The 21,765-nt window shown below is 43.5% G+C and overlaps 1 pseudogene; it reads left to right on the forward strand.

Moving 5' to 3' along the window:
• Positions 1-2,016: 2,016 nt before the first annotated feature.
• The window catches only part of LOC135503962 (copine-9-like), an 80,576-nt pseudogene continuing 60,827 nt past the window's right edge, over positions 2,017-21,765 (forward strand).

Raw genomic sequence — 21,765 nt, forward strand, 5'->3', positions numbered from 1 at the left:
GTTAAATAAAAGGTTAAAAAAATGTACCCTAATCTTCATCCTCAAACCTTCCCTTTATTTTCATCCTCAAACCTTCCCTTTATCTTCATCCTCAAACCATCCCTTAATCTTCATCCTCAAACCTTCCCTTAATCTTCATCCTCAAACTTTCCCTTAATCTTCATCCTCAAACCTTCCCTTTATTTTCATACTCAAACCTTCCCATTATCTTCATCCTCAAACCTTCCCATTATCTTCATCCTCAAACCTTCCCTTTGGGTTCCATTGGGGGCAAAGGATGTGGTAAGAACAGAACACACACAACTGGGCCTTCTCTCTGCCTCTCTCAGTTGAAGCTCCCTCCCCTCCCAGTGTCAGTAGTTATAATGGACCCCAAGTCGGGTGGGTTTCCATTCTAAAGGTTTGCTGTCCCTGAGGCAATCTTACCCGATTATCAAAACAACCTACTTTTAAAAAAGTGTCTGGATTCAATTAAACCGTCTTACATGTTTATGTATTTGTATATCAAGAATTTGGTGTAAGCAGAAAAAAGGCAAACATGATCATAGTAAATTCCACTGTGATCCATAACTCTAACTACCTCTGAGACTAGGTTGCCTTCGCCCCAGAATGTACTCTTAAGGAATGTAGGCAAGCCTTGTGTTCATCCACAAGGTCCAATGACTTTATATCCCACTGGGCACAGACGTCAATTCATCGTCTATTCCACGTTGGTTCAACTCAAATTTGTTGAAATGATGTGGGAACAACATTGATTCAACCAGTGTGTGCCCAGTAGGATGTTATTTTCAGAGTTAAACTGGCTCTGGGAGTCAAAACAGCCAAATACTCCATCTAAACGCAAATCGATTCTCAATTGTGATATGGTTCTAGAAACATACTTTCATATCACATCAAAATAATTTCACAAATGCAAAATAAACATTTACTGTAGACTGTTTTAACAGGTGTTTGGAGCATGCAAGATAGCTAATTAGCACAGGTAGTCGATCACCTCTGTCTTTCGTGTGTCTTATGTCTGTCTTTGGTAAACACACACTGTAACATGGAGATATGGCCGTGAGTGAACACTAACCCTATACAAACAACCCACTGGGCACCGACATCCATTCAACGTCTATTTCACGTTGGTTCAACCTAATTTCATTGAAATGACATGGAAACAACATTGATTCAACCAGTGTGTGCCCAGTGGGAAAACGCACAGTCTGCATTACTGGGGCTACATTTACACAGGCAGCCCAATTCAGATTATTTTCTTTCACTAGTTGGTTTTTTGACCAACCAGATCAGCTCTGTAAAGGATCTCAAGTGAAAAGATCTGATGTGATTGGTTAAAATACCAATTAGTGGGAATAAGATCAGAACCAGGCTTGCCTGTATAAACACAGACTAGGTGGCCTGTTTTGGTAGAGGGAAATTATAAATAATTCAAGCTACTAAATAATAAGTTCTCAGATGAACAAATGTGTTTCAGAATTAGACTTATTTTAGTTCTGTATCCAGGACAAAAATAACCAACATTTGAATATGACTTTGTTGCTTAATTATACAGGATACAATGACGACTGTCTGTTCGTGTCAATCAACGCAATAATTTTTAAATGTGTGAAACAATAAATATATCAAATAAACAAACGCATTCAAGGTTGAAATGATATCAGCGAAAGAAACAAATACAATATTTTCCAAAGAAATACCTTCAGCAAAAGTGCATACCGTGCTTCTAACACTACCTGTCGAAAGCACTGGAGGAATATAAATTGAGGGGAATCCATCGGTACCGAGAGGCACGAGCTTCAGTCCTCCTCTAAGCTACACGGTGGCGTAAAGGATAAATTGCTTTTCTCTCCAATGCAATGTCTTTAATCTACGACGCGCTTCTTTCCAAAACTCAATGAAGACAGATATGTCTCTACCGCTAACTTGTGGTCTGATTTAAGTTAATGGTCGATAATATTCTTGAGATATTTCACCAGAATAGCTTGACACGTGCAAATTTAAAGAGATAAACTTCAGGGTCGCGATGATGGCATCAATAGGGGAGTTCGATCCGCTGAACAACATCGTTCCTGCTACTAAAATAGAAGTTACCGTATCATGCAGGTAAGGTCATGAATGTATGATGAAATGTAAAATTACAGGGCGATGTCTTCTATAAAGTGAAAGGTCTTGTATTGAAATTATTTCACAACATGCAGATGAGATGTGTGCTAATATTTGATTATCATTGTTTAGAGCACATTTTCTGTGTTAACAAGTTACTTAAGTTTGCATACCAAGTTAGATATCGCTTAATTTAGTCAACATTTTTAGAATCTCAAGCATCCAGTAGTAGTAGTATGATAAAACTATTGTTTCACCTCTTGCATACCTATTAATCTCTTTCCTGATACACCTTCGAAGGTGTGCCAAGATGTGACTGACTGTACATCAGCCCTGTGTAGTCAGTGATAGAGGTGCCAGGCACCAAGACTGGATAATGTTGTGATGTGGCCATTGATTAATCACCTCAAGCAGGTATAGCCTAAAACCATAAATACAATAGAGCTTGGCTAGTTTACATGTGTGGAATGTATATACCCACATGTTGCACCTAATTGTCTTCATGAACATTTCTGCCATTATATCCTCTAAATGCAGTACCTCAATAATAAGCAAGCTCCTCTACGTACCTCTGCACGCGGCCCTCAATAGCATCTTTTGCCTGTTGTTGCCCCCTTGGCATCCTTTTCACAGTAAAATGTTTAATCACATCAGTTTGCAGTGTGCATTAGTGCCCTGGCACTGTATATCATCTGAATATCGGTGGGTTATTTAACAATCGATTTAGAAATAAATTCTTACAACGGCAGGTCCAATATGATCTATACAGGTAAGTACCGTATGTTATAGCTCAGGAAACAAATGGACTAACTGTATTTGGGAGACAAAATGTGAAAAATGTTCAGCTCTCTAGGTCTCAGCCGTTCCAGTGTTTTCCACAGTAGTACGTGTTTGTTTTCAGACATGTCCTTTACCGGAAGGTCAGTGGCGAATCACACTGAGACAGATAAATGTTGATGTTGCGTAACCTACGGTACTACTGTACAAAACCAACAGCACATATAGAGGTTTCACAAGGCATCTGACAAACTAACTTGAGTTTACAAGGGGCCTCTAACACTTTGACCAGTGACGTGTGTTCATGAACTGTCAAGTAAGTCTATATCCTACATGAATTAGAGATGTAGACTGTTAGCAGGTATCTATACTGTATTGTCCCTTCAGGCTGTTCAATGGTCCCTGAGACCCCTGTCACTAACCTGTAGCAACTCATCCTACTGGCCAGGTTACATTCCGCATATCTAATACAGACAGAGAATGTCATACTGTGGTTCTATTTCAAGTCTCACATTTGTTGCTCAAGATTGAGAATGTGGATCTTGGATTGTGGTGGCTGTCCGTTTCTCTGTTGGAGAGCAAATTAAGAACATTTCCTCATATCCTGTGCGATTATACACTATTGGCTGAGTGGTCTTTGTGTCGTCTGTCCTAAAAAAAAAAAATGTCTCTGATGGTCAGAAATCCATGGTCACAACCCCAGCCACCACTGGCACCAAACAATAATCCTCCCTGACCCTGAATAATGAATGGATCGGCTGCTGGTGCCTCCTAGGAGATTACTAAGCTTTAATTTTGGATTTCCTCCATGCTTAGAAACAAGAGGATCGTTCTCTGTGAGACACATCTGCAACGTCTTCTCTTATCATATCTAATAGAACATTGCTAGGAGAATACACAATCAGGCACAGCATTGATTTAATTTGTCTGCCTCTCAACAACCCATTTCCTTTATGTGTTTTTTGCACCTGGCAAACTGCCAACCTAAAAGGAAGACCTTTGGAAAACATGCCAGCTGTGGGGCAAATGTACCTTAGCTCACTGGTCCAGAGCTCAACAGAGACCCCGTGTCTTTGTCATTTCTTTCATGGGGAATAGTTGTTTCCCCCTTTGATATAATATGAACCATGAACCCAATGGCAGTCACTCAAATACCGACTATATAGAAATTGTCCCAGGAGGCTGTCCTCATCGGCGGAGGAAAGAGTTGGTTACTATGACTGATAATGTTACAAAACACCAAATGATGGAATTTCTCGTGGGAGAATGGTGTCGCATCCCTCCAATAGAGTTCCAGACACTTGGAGAATCAAGGTGCACTGAGGCTGTTCTGGCGGATCGTGGTGGCCCAATGTCCTATTACGACACTTTATGTTGGTTTTTCCATTATTTTGGCAGTTACCTGTATGTAATACATTTAGTTTTGATGAGGGAAAATAACAGGTGTTTTCCATGAGAAATTATGAACTAACAAGCAAACAAAGAATTCATAGAAAAATGTTCAAGTGGATGCTGCAGTGACATTGAATAGATTTTATGAGAAACAAATGTCTGATTTAATAGTTATTTCCCCCCCTCCTCTCTTTCCCCTGTATGTTATTTCCATAGGGATCTTCTGCATGTGGACACATTCTCCAAGTCTGATCCTGGTATGTGTCCTTCTCCTTCATCTTTTTGAGTGAATGTTGATAAGAATGTGTGGAATTCCATGCATGCGTATGTTCTATCTTTTCAGAATATACTCAAGTAAATTGATTTGGTTTTGTTCAGAGTTAGTTCAGGGACTGGATGTTATGAAAATTCCATTAAGCACATTCTTTTATAAAGCCGTTTGTTTTATCCAGATACAGGGCTTGTACAGTTACTGTATTTCTGTGTAACTGTGTAACCAACAGTTATAGATGAAGACTGTCATGAAAATCAAACTCCCATCATAACCATTTTAAAACAGCTGACTGAAGACTGAGGAGCGGAGAACATTTGCGTCTCTTGCTAATCGAATGGTTACACGCGTCATTTCTGAGATTTGACATTGGAAAAATGACAGAGATTACACGTCACAGGTTCATAGTCAGTTTTAACATCTGTTTTACTCATCATTCACTCCTATCTGTTGGTCTTCAGAGTCTGATAGGTATTACAGATATTAACTGTAATGGGTTGCGCGTTGGTGGCAGGTATGTCAGGCGCAGGAGAACGAACTTGGTATAAACGGAGTTGTTTAATCAGTGCTTCACAAAACTCCAAAACCCAATTGACAAAATAATAAAAAAGTGAGTACAAAACCTGTTGCGCATCAACACATAATACACAAAACATACAATCAAACAATCTCCGACAAGGACATGAGGTGAAACAGAGGGTTAAATACACAACATGTAATTGATGGGATTGGAACCAGGTGTGAAGGAAGACGAGACAAAACCAATGGAAAATGACAAATGGATCAGTGATGGCTAGAAGGTTGGTGACGTCGACCGCCAAACACCGCCCGAACAAGGAGAGGGACCGACATTACCTTATCTGTTCCCTACATCTCAGTTTTTCACTAGTTTCTGCTTGACTCAAAGATGTGGTCTCAGAAACACAACCACAGTTGCAGTGTTATCTGTTTGACTGAAGAGTTTCTGATCTGATCAAGAGCCATATATTTAGAGAGTTGGGACCATAGAGATCCTATTGAATTACAATTATTCTTGTTAGGACATTGGTGTTTTTGCATTATAATGGATTTACATGACACTACAACATTCTATGACAGCCATGTTAGCGCCACTAACATTACATGGGGGATATTTAAACAATGTTATGTAACTAAATGTCTAAAATTAGAACAATATTCAAAATTCTACAAGTTGGCCCAACTCTGTAACTACATGGCTGTGATCTATTTCATGTTTAAACATTTGTTTTTACTCATGTTCATGGCCTCTCATTTCACTTTGTTTTGAGTGTCGGATTGCTCTTTGCGGTGGGACTCGACTTATAAACTGTACAGGTCACTTTGGAACTCAGAAATGAAATAACCCTCTACTTGGCCTACATTTTGTTCCGTTCTTCAAATGCTTGCTTCAAATGCTTGATACAATGCAGAAATTATTCCTGCTCTCTCTGTGTTGCTTGGTGAACGCTACTATATTTTGGTCAACAGTCTGTCAGGTTGGGGTCAGAACAGGGTGACTGTTTTGAGCTGACATGACAGGGCTCATGGGGCTGGATGTCACCACAGCAATCCCACAGAATCAGAGACACCATGGGGCTTTGATGAAGGTGCACATTAGCAACAGGAACAGCCCCGCCAAGGTACTCAGAGATTGGGGTCTTTGATTATGAGTTTAGTGGTCCTTAATTGATTTAGGCCGCTGGTGCAGGTGCTCTGCCTAATCTCCAACTAGTTGAGAATGTGAAATGTGATATGGATGTTTTTCCTCTTCTAGTTTGTGCTATCAACTAACCAATCACATATATTACACTTGCTTTGTGTTTGTGTGCATGTGTGTTTGTGTGCATGTGTGTTTGTGTACATGCTTTGTGTAAATAGAAGAATATGCTCTGAACTCATAGTAATAGATGGCTCAGACATAATAACTTTGTTCTTGTACCAATTCTTTGCCGGGGCTCTCTTTGCTATGAGAAGTTAAATAGATTGTTGCCTGTGTGTGTGTCCATGATTGAATTACCTTATGCTTTGTCTATGTACGTGTGTGTGTGTGTGTGTGTGTGTGTGTGTGTGTGTGTTTTATGCTATTGAAATTTTATGTTAATTTTTGGCTGACCCCAATTATTCGACTGGTCGATTGTTTGGTCGACAGGCTGTTGATCGATCAGGTTTTCTTTTAGTCGAGCAGTAGCTTATCTACAGTACAGGAAAGTATTCAGACCTCTTGACGTTTTGTTACGTTGCAGCCCTTCTCTAAAATGGATGAAATAAAACATTTCCTCAGCAATCTACACACAACACTCCATAATGACAAAGCAAAACAAAAATGTTGGAATTTTTTGCAAATGTATAAAAAAAAAACACATAAATATCTTATTTGCTTAAGTATTCAGACCCTTTGCTATGAGACTTGAAATTGGGCTCAGGTGCATCTTGTTTCCATTGATCATCCTTGAAATGTTTCTATAACTTAATTGGAGTCACTTGTGGTAAATTCAATTGACTGGACATGATTTGGAAAGGCACACACCTGTCTATATAAGGTCCCACAGTTGACAGTGCATGTCAGAGCAAAAGCCATGCGGTTGAAGAAATTGTCCGTAGAGCTCCAAGACAGGATTATGCTGAGGCACAGATCTGGGGAAGGGTACCTGACAGTTCTTAACTATGTTGACACCATTTACCAGAATGCAGCAGCCCCTACTCTCTTGATGCCATCTACCATAGTTTTATTACAGGTGACAAATATTTGTATTTTATTTTTGTTGGTACCTTCTACCCCTTTTTCTCCCCAATTTCCTGATGTCCAATTGGTAGTTAGTCTTGTCCTAACGCTGCAACACCTGTACGGACTTAGGAGAGGTAGAGATCCATGCATCCTCCGAAACACGACCCTGCCAAGCTGCACTGCTTCTTGACACACTGCTCACTTACATTGGTGTGCGTGGCTTCCAGGTTGTCAGACGAAACACCATATATTTGGCGACCGAAGTCAGCGTGCGTGTGCCCAGCAACCACAATGAGTCACTAGAGCGCAATGGTACAAGGACATCCTGGCTGGCCAAACCCTCCCCTAACCTGGACGATGCTGGGCAAGTAGTGCGTCGCCTCATGGGTCTCCCGGTCACGGCCAGCTGCGACACAGCCTGGGATCAAACGTGGGTGTGTAGTGTATCCTCTAGCATTGCGATGCAGTACTTTAGACTGCTGCGCCACTCGGGAGGCCTGTGCAGATGTTTTTCATCGGCAGGGACTGGGGGACTAGTCAGGATTGAGGGAAAGATGAATGGAGCAAAGTATAGAGATCCTTGATGAAACCTGCTCCAGAGCGCCCAGGACCTCGGACTTGGGCGAAGGTTCACCTTCCAACAGAGCAACGACCTGAAGCACACAGCCATGACAACACAGGAGTGGCTTCGGGAAATATCTCTGAATGTCCTTGAGTGCCCCAGCCAAACCACAGACTTGAACCCAATTGAACATCTCTGGATAGACCTGATGAAAGTTGTGCAGCAATGCACCCCATCCAACCTGACAGAGCTTGAGAGGATCTGCAGAGAAGAGTGGAAGAAACTTCCCAAATACAGGTGGGCCAAGCTTGTAGCATCATACCCAAGAAGACTTGAGGTTGTAATCGCTACCAAAGGTGCTTCAACAACTACTAAGAAAAGGGTCTGAATACTTATGTAAATGTGATATTTCAGTTTTTTATTTTTAATACATTTAATAAACCTGTTTTTTGTTTTGTCATTAGGGGTATTGTGTGTAGATTGATGAGGATTTAAACAAATCCATTTTAGAATAAGGCTGTAACGTAGCAAAATGTGGAAAAAGTCAAGGGGTCTGAATAGTTTCCGAAAGCCCTGTAAATTGGCATTCAACACAAGGTTGCCAAATCCTTGCCTATTTCCAGAACTTCAGGAGAGCAACGGTAGAATCTGCTAAAGCCAGCAGGAGCGAGAGGAGGACGGTCAGGTTAAGGTTTTTCTCTTCTGGTTATCTTGATCTCTGGCTTCCTCTTGAGTCATTTGCGTCTTATTTCATCAGTGTGCTTTAAGCATCAGACAAGCTCAATACACATTTTATTATAACACAACAAAAAAACACACTTTATGGGAAAAAAAAATACAAATCGATTTGTCAAAAGAATAGACGACTTTCGGTTGACCATTTTTTTAAAAAATTTTTAGTCGGGAACAGCCCTAGTGTTCATGAATCTATTTTAGAAACCAGAAACGGTTTCAGTTATTCAGAATACAGTATGTTATTGGCCATGGACTTTTTTTTGCCATGGACTTTAGTCTGTCATGGACAGTGCTGTCAAAGTGTTGTATGAATTCCACCAAGATGCTCATGAATTTGTATGGAGGTTGATTAACTTAACTAGGGGTTTGGTGGAGAGGACGTTTCCCATTGACTCATAGTCACTCTTTATATCCGTATGATCCAGGCTAACCTAAATATATTCTAGGCATGTGTGACCTTTAACCCAAGCATTGACTACCCTTGAGGAGATGAAAACTGCTCTCACAAATTCCTCTCGCTGAAATCCATTCCGTATTGTGATTGCTTCTTAGAGTTGGATCCTGAAAAGAAAATTTGAGTTCCGAGCATAATCTCTTTGATTGGCATGCGATATACATAATGTGATGTATGAGATATGTCCTTTGTTTTAGAGCACTTCACTGTTCTGTATACTGCACTTCGTTGCACTTTGGAGGTCCTTGTGTGGCTCAGTTGGAAGAGCATGTTGCTTGCAACTCTAGAGTCGTGGGTTTGATTCCAATGGGGGACTAGTACAAAAATGTATGTACTCATTACTGTAAGTCGCTGTAGATAAGAGTGTCTACTAAATGTATAAAATTATAATGCTTTAATCTCTCTGCAAAATAGTTAAACGTCAGTCTCATTTTGCATAATAGTAAATTGGTCAGAATGAGACAATTGCTTTCCATAGCTTACAATAGCTGATCTGTATGACTCAAGTAGTTGGAACTCCCACACCGATGCAGAACCACCAGACTCCTCAATGTGAAGTAGTAAGCGGTTAAGAGCATTGGGCCAATAACCGAACGGTCGTTGGTTCAAATCCCCGACCCGATTAGTTATATGTAAATGTGACCTTGAGAATGGCATGTAACTGTAATTTGTACTGTAAGTCGCTCTGGATAAGAGTGAAATGTAGGGAGTGTGGAAAAAACTATTTCCTCCGATGTGCATAACCTTCTCAGTCTATTTTAGAAAGGAAGGTATTCAAGGACCGCTTCCCTGCTGAGATCATTCCCCGAAAAGTAATTTAAGCAGGTCTAATACCTACCACAAACCTATTATTCCATCCATTAAGTTATACTCCCTGATTGAGGCTTGGAAACGCCAGTCCCTGCCGTGGGTGTAATGAAGATCCTAATGTTGTACGTTCGTTTATTAAATCTTATTAAGCCACTCAAGGAGCTTTTCAAAAAGGTCATATTTTAATAGGAGTTGTATAGGTCTCCCCAGCAGATTAATATAAAAGCTGCAATTTCACCCACACTGACTATCATTAATCATTGTTTACCATGGCTCTTTTAAGTAAGAATTTCTCCTCTCTTTTAGAATCATGACACAGCTAAAATGTACCCTTTCTAGCCACCTAAGCCACCATCTCATTGGCAGCCGTATATATGCATACTACACTCAGAACTACTAACAGGTTTATGGTTTATGATATAAAATAAGTTGGTCTACTGGTTATTTTACTGGTCCTTAACATGTGTTGTAATTTAACAGGTTTTAAAGAACTGACATTGACTGTAGACCAAGATATCCGTCTATACTCCCAGTCCATTTCCAACACAATGCCTTAACCTGGGATATTGACGTGGATGTATCTTCTCAGTTGCGCATTTGTTATAAAATTATATAATTTTTTTATTAGTGTTTATGTAATATAACCATATACAATTTCAGTGGCGGCTGTGCCATACCCACAGCCTCCACAATGGATCAGTCCACTCAGACAGGCCTCCGCAATGGATCAGTCCACTCAGACAGGCCTCCGCAATGGATCAGTCCACTCAGACAGGCCTCCACAATGGATCAGTCCACTCAGACAGGCCTCCACAATGGATCAGTCCACTCAGACAGGCCTCCACAATGGATCAGTCCACTCAGACAGGCCTCCACAATGGATCAGTCCACTCAGACAGGCCTTTTATGCTACTGCTCGACTAAAGAAATCTCAGTTGACCAACAGCCTTTCGAACAAACAATGGACCAGTCAACTAAATGGAGTCAGCCCTAGTGTGTGTCTCCTCTGTTTCAAGGTTGTGACGTGTCAACTATAAGGACTCAGAAGTGTCACTCATAGCTGCCATTGTCCCTATGTGTGCAGACTGGTGGTGTTTCTATGTGACCTTGTTAAAACAGATCCCTGCCAGGGTTTAGGGGGTTCCACACTTGATTCATTCAGGGCCAGCCCCTCCCCCTCCCCCCAATAGATTAGCCGGGATCTAAACCCTATCCTCCCTCCTAAATTGCTGTGAGAGAGATTTAGGGGGGATTTCTCACAGTTGAGTCCTGAAACCTGCAGCGTAGCCCTCAATCCGTGACCGGCTTGATGTGTTTGTGACTGAATAATTTCTCCCTCTGTCTGCCAAGCAAACACATTCCTCCTCTCTTTATGACTGTATAAGACAGTAGTTTAGGAATTGTTAGTTAGATTACTTGTTGGTTATTACTGCATTGTCGGAACTAGAAGCACAAGCATTTCGCTACACTCGCATTAACATCTGCTAACCATGTGTATGTGACAAATAAAATTTGATTTGATTTGGTTCCTCACTCCATCTTCCTGTGTTCCTCATAGCAAGCAGCTTTTATGCAATGCCCACAAGCAAGGAGGTTTTAGGCCTGATCCAGTGTGATTTATTTTTGCAAGGCAAATCCAAAACCCAGCCTATGGCAATCAACAGTGTAATAAAACATCCATGTGACTATGTAAGATCATTCATCATAGACCACAAAAGTACCCTCTGCTTACTTCAACTTGATTCACACTCTGATAAATTAACAGTGTGAAGAATATTGTCTGGTATTTTGCCCTTTTGCATGCATTTTAGACAGGATGATGTAATGCACTGTCAGCCTAATGTAATGCACTGTCCAGCCTAATATAATGCACTGTCCAGCCTAATGTAATGCACTGTCCAGCCTAATGTAATGCACTGTCAGCCTAATGTAATGCACTGTCAGCCTAATGTAAACTGCTAATGTAATGCACTGTCCAGCCTAATGTAATGCACTGTCCAGCCTAATATATATAATGCACTGTCCAGCCTAATGTAATGCACTGTCCAGCCTAATGTAATGCACTGTCAGCCTAATGTAATGCACTGTCAGCCTAATGTAATACTGTCATAATAATGCACTGTCAGCCTAATGTAATGCACTGTCCAGCCTAATATATATAATGCACTGTCAGCCTAATGTAATGCACTGTCCAGCCTAATATATATAATGCACTGTCAGCCTAATGTAATGCACTGTCCAGCCTAATATATATAATGCACTGTCAGCCTAATGTAATGCACTGTCAGCCTAATGTAATGCACTGTCCAGCCTAATGTAATGCACTGTCCAGCCTAATGTAATGCACTGTCCAGCCTAATGTAAATGCACTGTCCAGCCTAATGTTAATGCACTGTCCAGCCTAATGTAATGCACTGTCCAGCCTAATGTAATGCACTGTCCAGCCTAATGTAATGCACTGTCCAGCCTAATGTTAATGCACTGTCCAGCCTAATGTAATGCACTGTCAGCCTAATGTAATGCACTGTCAGCCTAATGTAATGCACTGTCAGCCTAATGTAATGCACTGTCAGCCTAATGTAATGCACTGTCCAGCCTAATGTAATGCACTGTCCAGCCTAATGTAATGCACTGTCCAGCCTAATGTAATGCACTGTCCAGCCTAATGTAATGCACTGTCCAGCCTAATGTAATGCACTGTCCAGCCTAATGTAATGCACTGTCCAGCCTAATGTAATGCACTGTCCAGCCTAATGTAATGCACTGTCCAGCCTAATGTAATGCACTGTCCAGCCTAATGTAATGCACTGTCCAGCCTAATGTAATGCACTGTCCAGCCTAATGTAATGCACTGTCCAGCCTAATGTAAATGCACTGTCCAGCCTAATGTAATGCACTGTCCAGCCTAATGTAATGCACTGTCCAGCCTAATGTAATGCACTGTCCAGCCTAATGTAATGCACTGTCCAGCCTAATGTAATGCACTGTCCAGCCTAATGTAAATGCACTGTCCAGCCTAATGTAAATGCACTGTCCAGCCTAATGTAATGCACTGTCCATCCTAATGTAATGGGTGTCTTTTCAGATCTAATAGGAAGTCTGCATGTATTTTTGTATTACTTTGCCAACCTATTTTATACACGACAATAAGCTCTGTTGTACAATAGATAGAATTGTGAACTTTTTTATTGGCTACCTCAACACTCAGCATAATGGATTCAATAGTAAGGCTGATTGAATTGAAGTTCTGTTCACCTGGTTACCTGATCCTGAAGCCAAAGGAGAAAAGTTGGCATGCAGCTCCTTTGGATTTGGCTTTGCTGTATCCCACCAGATGGGCTGTCCTCTCCCAGTCACCTTCCATAAAGCAAACAATCAATCTGCTGCTGGGAGTTAGGTTAAGGGTTGGGCGATATCCAGATGTTCATACCGTTTCTGTACCTACCGGCGTATACGGTATTACTGAATGTGCACACAGGGGGGCACTATTTCTATTTTGTGGAAGCACAAAACAATTTAGTCAAGAGGGATCTTGATCCAGGGGGGTTTGAATGTCTCTGCTGTAACCAAGAAGCTTCATCTTAACATCTAGCCACTTAGCTGGCAAGTTAGCAAACCACATTTTAAATTATACGGTATAAACAATATATCGTCCAAGCCTACTTAGGCGGTGGGCTTCTCTCATCTTTCCTCAAAAGTAGAATAATCTAAAGGAGTACTAGTTTCTGGAATCCTACGGTATATCACAGGTCAAGGAAGCACTTCTTATCTCCTTTGAATGATTCGCTCCATGCTGTTCAAAGGCTGTTTCTGCAAGGCACCCCCGATAGCTGTTTACTTTGTTGACCAACCAGAGTTACATATTTTAATGGGCTGCACTGCTAGGAGCTAACTATGGCTCCAGCACACCCTGTTAGCTTTTAGAATTAGACAACAGGGCACTACTGTGAGCTCTCATAGCTCTGTCTTGACTAAGTCTGTCTCAATCTCACTTACTGTCCTCTGACATGCTTACAAACACAGAGGCAACTTGGGTAGACAGATTATTCTTTGCATCTTGACTGGCTGGATCAACCCTTGGTATGGAAAATGCACCGCCCTTGGCCACAAAGCGCTACAGAGGGTGGTGCGGACGGCACAGTACATCACTGGGGCAGAGCTCCCTGCCATCCAGGACCTCTATACCAGGCCGGTGTTTAAGGAAGGCGCAAAAAATTGCCTAAGACTCCAGCCACACAAGCCATAGACTGTTCACTCTGCCAAGGTCTGACAAACTGTACTGGTGCATAGGCTCTCAGACCAACAGGCTCTGAGACAGCTTCGACCCCCAAGCCATAGACTGTTCACTCTGCCAAGGTCTGACAAACCGTACTGGTGCATAGGCTCTTAGACCAACAGGCTCTGAGACAGCTTCGACCCCCAAGCCATAGACTGTTCACTCTGCCAAGGTCTGACAAACCGTACTGGTGCATAGGCTCTTAGACCAACAGGCTCTGAGACAGCTTCGACTCCCAAGCCATAAGACTGTTCACTCTGCCAAGGTCTGACAAACCGTACTGGTGCATAGGCTCTCAGACCAACAGGCTCTGAGACAGCTTCGACCCCCAAGCCATAAGACTGCTAAATAGCCAGACCGTTAAATAGTCAATTATGGGACCCAAACCATCTGTACCAACTATCTTGCACTGACAATACGCACACTCACTAGACTTTATAGACACCATGCACACACACACAGACATACACACAGACATACACACACAGACACACACACACATACATACATACATACATACATACATACATACATACATAGACGGTCCCATACAAAAGCAACAAACATTCACATTTACTACACACACCGACATAAACACACACATGCGCGCGCACACACACACACACACACTTTTGCACTCATCATATGCTGCTGCTACTCTGTTTTATTTTACTCTTATTATTATCTAGCCTGATGTCTAGTTATTTTACCCTGCCTTCATGTTCATATAGTTGAAGTTGGAAGTTTACATACACCTCAGTTTTTCACAATTCCTGACATTTAATCCTAGTAAAAATTCCCTGTCTTAGGTCAGTTAGGATCACCACTTTATTTTAAGAATGTCAAATGTCAGAATAATAGTAGAGAGAATTATTTATTTCAGATTTTATTTCCTTCATCACATTCCCAGTGGATCAGAATTTTACTTTCACTCTATTAGTATTTGGTATCATTGCCTTTAAATTGTTTAACTTGGGTCAAACATTTCGGGTAGACTTCCACAAGTTTCCAACAACAAGTTAGGTACATTTTGGCTCATTCCTCCTGACAGAGTTGGTGTAACTGAGTCTGGTTGGTGTAACAGGTTTGTAGGCCTCGTTGCTCGCACACGCTTTTTCAGTTCTGCCCTCAAATTGTCTATAGGATTGAGGTCAGGGCTTTGTGATGGCCACTTCAATACCTTGACATTGTTGTCCTTAAGCCATTTTGCCACAACTTTGGAAGTATGCTTGGGGTCATTGACCATTTGCGACCAAGCTTTAACTTCCTGACTTATGTTTTGAGATGTTGCTTCAATATATCCACGCAATTGTCCTGCCTCATGAAACCATCTATTTTGTGAAGAGCACCAATCCCTCCTGCAGCAAAGCACCCACACAACATGATGCTGCCACCCCCGTGCTTCACGGTTGGGATGGTGTTCTTTGGCTTGCAAGTCTCCCCCTTTTTCCTCCAAACATTGCGCTGGTCGTTATCAGACCAGTGGACATTTCTCCAAAAAGTACGATCTTTGTCCCCATGTGCAGTTGCAAACCGTAGTCTGTTTTTTTTATGGCGGTTTTGGAGCAGTGGCTTCTTCCTTGATGAGCGGCCTTTCAGGTTATGTCATTATAGGACTCGTTTTACTGTGGATATAAATACTTTTGTACCTGTTATCTCTAGCATCTTCACAAGGTCCTTTGCTGTTGTTCTGGGATTTATTTGCGCTTTTCGCCCCAAAGTACATTCATCTCTAGGAGACAGAACGCTTCTCCTTCCTGAGCGGTATGACGGCTGCGTGGTCCCATGGTGTTTATATTTGCATACTATTGTTTGATCCGCTGAACGTGGTACCTTCAGGCATTTGGAAATTGCTCCCAAAGATGAAACAGATTTGTGGAGGTCTACAAAACTGTTTTCTGAGGTCTTGGCTGATTTTCTTTTGATTTCCCCATGATGTCAAGCAAAGAGGCACTGAGTTTGAAGGTAGTCCTTAAAATACATCCACAGGTACACCTCCATTTGACTCAAATGATGTCAATTAGCCTATCAGAAGCTTCTAGAGCCATGACATCATTTTCTGGAATTTTCCAAGCTGTTTAAAGGCACATTCAATTTTCTGTATGTAAACTTTGACCCAATGGAATTGTGATACAATGAATTATTGTAACGGCTTTCGTCTGGTGGAAGAGAAGCGGACCAAAATGCAGCGTGGTGGTTATTCATGTTCTTTAATAAAATGAACGAGACATGAAATAACTAAACAAAACAATAAATGTGTGAAAACCTATCTGGTGACAATAAACATAGAGACAGGAACTGGAACACCCACGAAATACTCAAAGAATATGGCTGCCTAAATATGGTTCCCAATCAGAGACAACGATAAACACCTGCCTCTGAGAACCAATCCAGACAGCCATAGACTATGCTAGACACCCACAAGACAAAACACACCACAATAAACCCATGTCACACCCCGGCCTGACCAAATAAATGCAGACAAACACAATATATTTCGACCAGGGCGTGACAGAAACCCCCCCCCCTAAGGTGCGGACTCCCGGACGCACATCAAAACAATAGGGGAGGGTCCGGGTGGGCATCTGTCCATGGTGGCGGCTCCGGCGCGGGACGTGGACCCCACTCTATCAATGTCTTAGTCCCTCCTCCTCGCATCCTAGGATAGTCCACCCTCGCCGCCGACCATGGCCTAGTAGTCCTCACCCAGAACCCCACTGGACTGAGGGGCAGCTCGGGACTGAGGGGCAGCTCGGGACTGAGGGGAAGCTCGGCACTGAGAGGAAGCTCAGCACTGAGAGGAAGCTCAGGCAGGTAGTTGGATCAGGCAGATCCTGGCTGGCTGGCGGTTCTGGAAGAGTCTGGCTGACTGGCGGATCTGGAAGAGTCTGGTTGACTGGCAGATCTGGAAGAGTCTGGCTGACTGGCGGATCCTGGCTGACTGGCAGATCTGGAAGAGTCTGGCTGACTGGCGGATCTGGAAGAGTCTGGCTGACTGGCGGATCTGGAAGAGTCTGGCTGATTGGCGGATCTGGAAGAGTCTGGCTGACTGGCGGATCCTGGCAGGCTGACGGATCTGGCTGCTCCATGCTGACTGGAGGCTCTGGCTGCTCCACGGACTGGATCTGGAAGAGCTCCTGGCAGACTGGCGGATCCTTGCAGAACAGCTCTGGCTGCTCCATGCAGACTGGCAGCTCTGGCTGCTCCATGCAGACTGGAGCTCTGGCTGCTCCATGCAGACTGGCAGCTCTGGCTGCTCCATGCAGACTGGCAGCTCTGGCTGATCCTGGACTGGCAGCTCTGGCTGCTCCATGGACGGATCTGGCTGCTCCATGCAGACTGGCAGCTCTGGCTGCTCCATGCAGACTGGCAGCTCTGGCTGCTCCATGCAGACTGGCAGCTCTGGCTGCTCCATGCTGACTGGCAGCTCTGGCGGCTCCATGCGGACTGGCAGCTCTGGCGGCTCCTTGCAGACTGGCAGCTCCTTGCAGACTGACAGCTCTAGCTGCTCCATGCAGACTGGCAGCTCTGGCTGCTCCATGCAGACTGGCGGATCTGGCTGCTCCATGCAGACTGGCAGCTCTGGCTGCTCCATGCAGACTGGCAGCTCTGGCTGCTCCATGCAGACTGGCAGCTCTGGCTGCTCCATGCAGACTGGCAGCTCTGGCTGCTCCATGCAGACTGGCAGCTCTGGCTGCTCCATGCAGACTGGCAGCTCTGGCTGCGCCGAACAGGCGGGAGACTCCGGCAGCGCATGAGAGGAGGAAGGCTCTGGCAGCGCTGGAGAGGCGAGGCGCACTGTAGGCCTGATGCGTGGTGCTGGCACTGGTGGTACTGAGCCGACGACACGCACAGGAAGCCTGGTGTGGGGAGCTGCCACCGGAGGGCTGGTGTGTGGAGGTGGCACAGGATGGGCTAGACCGTGAAGGCGTACTGGAGATCTTGAGAGCAGTGCTGGCACAGGACGTGCAAGGCTAGGGAGGTGCACAGGAGGCCTGGTGCGTGAGGCTGGCACCATCTTCACCAGCCGACTAACACGCACCTCAGGACGAGTATGGAGCGCTGACCCAGGTGCCATCAAATCCCCGACACGCTCCGTCGGGCGAATATCATGCTTAAAGCACCAACACAGCAACTCCCTCATTTCTCTCTCCTCCAATCTCCCCATTAACTCCTTCGCAGTCTCTGCCTCGCTCACCTCCAACACCGGCTCTGGTTCTGGTCTCCTCCTTGGCTCCTCACGAGAAACAGGGAGAGTTGGCTCAGGTCTGACTCCTGACTCTGCCACACTCTCCCTGAGCCCCCCCCCCCCCCCCCAATACATTTTTGGGGCTGACTCCCGGGCTTCCTTCCGCGCCGCCGTGCTTGCTTAGCCAGCCTCATTCTCTCGTAACCTTCCGCACACTGCTCCATCGAATCCCAGGCGGGCTCCGGCACTCTCCCTGGGTTGACCGCCCACCTGTCTATCTCCTCCCAAGTTGCGTAGTCCAGATTTTGATGCTCCTGCTGTTGCTGTTGCCTGTTACCACGCCGCTTGGTCCTGTTGTGGTGGGTGATTCTGTAACGGCTTTCGTCTGGTGGAAGAGAAGCGGACCAAAATGCAGCGTGGTATTTCTGAGACATGTTTAATGAGGAATGAAAAAACGAACTATACAAAAACAACAAACGGAACGTGAAAACCTATACAGCCTATCTGGTGACAACAAACACAGAGACAGGAACAATCACCCACGAAATACTCAAAGAATATGGCTGCCTAAATATGGTTCCCAATCAGAGACAACGATAAACACCTGCCTCTGATTGAGAACCAATCCAGACAAATAAATGCAGACAAACACAATATATTTCGACCAGGGCGTGACAATTATAAGTGAAATAATCTGTCTGTAAACAATTGTTGGAAAAATGACTTATGTCATGTACAAAGTAGATGTCCTAACCATCTTGCCAAAACTATAGTTTGTTAACAAGAAATTTGTGGAGTGGTTGAAAAGAGTTTTAATGACTCCAACCTAAGTGTATACCTTATTATCTATTCTGATGCGTAGTCACTGTACCCTGCCTTCATGTACATATCTACCTCAAATACCTTATTATTATCTATCCTGATGCCTAGTCACTTTACCCTGCCTTCATGTACATATCTACCTCAAATACCTTATTATTATCTATCCTGATGCCTAGTCACTTTACCCTGCCTTCATGTGCATATCTACCTCAAATGCCTTGTACCTCTGCACATTGATCTGGTACTGGTACTCCCTGTATATAGCTCCACATTGATCTGGGACTAGTATTCCCTGTATATAGCTCCATTCTTGTGTTACTATTTTAGATCTGCTATGAGCAGCAATTGCCAATGCAGTAATGTTGCCAAGGTGCCCAGACACTTGCCCCAATGCTGTTTTCTCAACGTTCCTAATTGGTCTTTAGAAGAGAGAACATATTTTTAATTGCCTGCACGAAGCCAGAGTGAAGTGCATTACTGCTGATGCCCAACATTCAACCGCTGTGTTTAAATGGCTGTGGCAACGGTTGACCAACCTGAACTGAATCAACAAGTGTTTTTTTTCTGAATGCTTATTAGAGAAATTTGTTTTTAGGGAGAATTTAATGACTGTCATATACTATGCTACCAAATTAGATCTCTATTAGTTTTGACCTTTTTAAAGCATTTTTATTTTAATAGTTGCTCTACAATGTAGAGAGCTTTGTGATTTTATGTCTGTAAATGAAAAACACTACAAATGCAATTGGCCCCATGTTCTCCAGTTCAATAGCCTTCTGTCTTCTCTCTTTGTCTCTCTGCAGTGGTTGTGCTGTATGTGCAGGGTATCGGCACCAAAGAGTGGAGGGAGGTGAGTGGAAAATGAAGTTCTATTTTCAGCCTTTTTTCATTTGCGTCTTGACTCGCTGTTCTGTTAAAGGTACTTATTCATACGATTCGGGGAAACGTAAGAACCTTCCAGACTGAGACTCATGTTGTTCCATCTTCTTCTTTGGTTTTTGGAGCTTATCCACCGTCACTGAAATTAGAGGCTGTGACGGTCATGGAATTTTGGATGACTGTTGTTGGCCTGCCAAATGACCGCAGTCACTTTAATAACCGTTCAAATAACCCTTTTTTTTTAAAGACGCACATGTTCTCTTCTCCTCCGCTGCTGACTGCATGTGCTGGCATAGAAATAGAATGGTCATCCCCATTCAAGTCAATGATAGCAGGATGTAAAAGCAGGAAATGTACCCAACAATATGTGCTGTTATTGTTACAATTCAACTCAATTGAGAGGGAACAAGACAGGATAAGATAGGTTCAGGTAGTAAGATGGTGAACAAGATGAGCCAAAGTTTCCCCAGAGGTCTACATTAATCCCAGAGGGATTCATTAAATATTCACACCTACACCATAGCTGATTGGGGATCTCTCTCTCTTTCTGTCTCTCTTTTGCTCGGCCTACCCGATATTGTCCTTTTCTAGTCTGTCGGCTATCGGCCCTTCTCTGTCGGCTATCGGCTCCTTCTCTGTCGGCTATCGGCTCCTCTCTGTCGGCTATCGGCCCTTCTCTGTCGGCTATCGGCCCTTCTCTGTCGGCTATCGGCCCTTCTCTGTCGGCTATCGGCTCCTCTCTGTCGGCTATCGGCCCTTCTCTGTCGGCTATCGGCCCTTCTCTGTCGGCTATCGGCCCTCCTCTGTCGGCTATCGGCCCTCCTCTGTCGGCTATCGGCCCTCCTCTGTCGGCTATCGGCCCTCCTCTGTCGGCTATCGGCCCTTCTCTGTCGGCTATCGGCCCTTCTCTGTCGACTTTGCCGATAGTCCCTCTACATAGCAAAACTGCTGCTATGCCAGCCGCCAGCCGCCACAGCTTAAGCCATGAGCACTGCACAATGCAGAGGAATGTCTAGCTGGGAATATCAGCAGCAGTAGCAAGCTAGCTCATTCTCAAAGTGCTCTCTCTCTTTTCTCTCAATCTGTATCTCTATCTTTGTCTTTTTCTCTCCCTCTATCTCTCTCAATCTCTATCGCTCCCTCTACCTCTCTTGAATATCCTCTTCTTGCATTTCTTTTGAGAGAACCTTTATCCTAAAGCGCAGAACCAATTTAATCTCTGCCACAGTGCTGACGGTTTTTGTTTGTTTATATATTTAATAAGTCAACACTGCTTGACTAAAGAATGTCATTAAGGGCTTTGTCTGAGTCAATCCCCTTACAGCAAGACGTCTTCCACTATCTTTTCCATTGTGACAGGGCTAATCAAAGAGAGGGCATAATTATAGGGTGGTAGGTATCCTAGCGGTCAGTGTTGGGCCAGAAACTGCTGGTTCGAAGACCCGAGCCGACAAGGTGAAAAATTGATATGCTCTTGAACAAGGCACTTTGCTCCAGGGGCACTGTCCTATGGCTGACCCTGTAAAACAACACATTGCACAGCAGCTATCCGGTGTATGTGCCAAATAAAATACAGTACCAGTCAAAAGGTTGGACACCTACTCATTCAAGGGTTTCTCTTTATTTGTACTATTTTCTACATTGTAGAAAAATAGTGAAGACATCAAAACTATGAAATAACACATATGGAATCATGTAGTAACCAAAAAAGTGTTAAACAAATCAAAATATATTTTAAATTGAGATTCTTCAAAGCAGCCACCCTTT

Source organism: Oncorhynchus masou, chromosome 18, assembly GCF_036934945.1.
Source record: "Oncorhynchus masou masou isolate Uvic2021 chromosome 18, UVic_Omas_1.1, whole genome shotgun sequence".
Lineage (NCBI taxonomy): Eukaryota > Metazoa > Chordata > Actinopteri > Salmoniformes > Salmonidae > Oncorhynchus > Oncorhynchus masou.